General features: G+C 64.5%; 1 protein-coding gene across 1 annotated transcript in view; it reads left to right on the forward strand.

The window, feature by feature from the left end:
* Positions 1 to 262, forward strand: part of MED15 (mediator complex subunit 15) — a gene marked incomplete in the record, with an annotated part of 93,357 nt that overhangs the window by 220 nt on the left and 92,875 nt on the right.

The following is a 262-nucleotide window of genomic DNA, read 5'->3' on the forward strand; positions in this document are numbered from 1 at the left end:
GGGGGGGGCGGGGCGGGGGCCCGACCCGCGGGGGCTGGAGGGCGCCGGGAGATGAAGGCGGCGGGGACCCGCGCGGGTCTCCCCCTGGGCCGCGCCCTCGGTTCTCGGCCGACCTGGACTGCTCATTAGCTTTTCTGGGGCCGAGCTCTGCAAACCAGCGAGCCCTGGTCTATGAGTCATCGTCCTGAGCTTTCTCATTCGTCATTTGTGTGCTTTGGGTGCAGATTTTTTTCTCCCCTCTTTGAATCACCCTGAATACAGA

This window comes from Tupaia chinensis, unplaced genomic scaffold (assembly GCF_000334495.1).
Source record: "Tupaia chinensis unplaced genomic scaffold, TupChi_1.0 Scaffold000287_1, whole genome shotgun sequence".
In the NCBI taxonomy this organism is placed as follows: domain Eukaryota; kingdom Metazoa; phylum Chordata; class Mammalia; order Scandentia; family Tupaiidae; genus Tupaia; species Tupaia belangeri.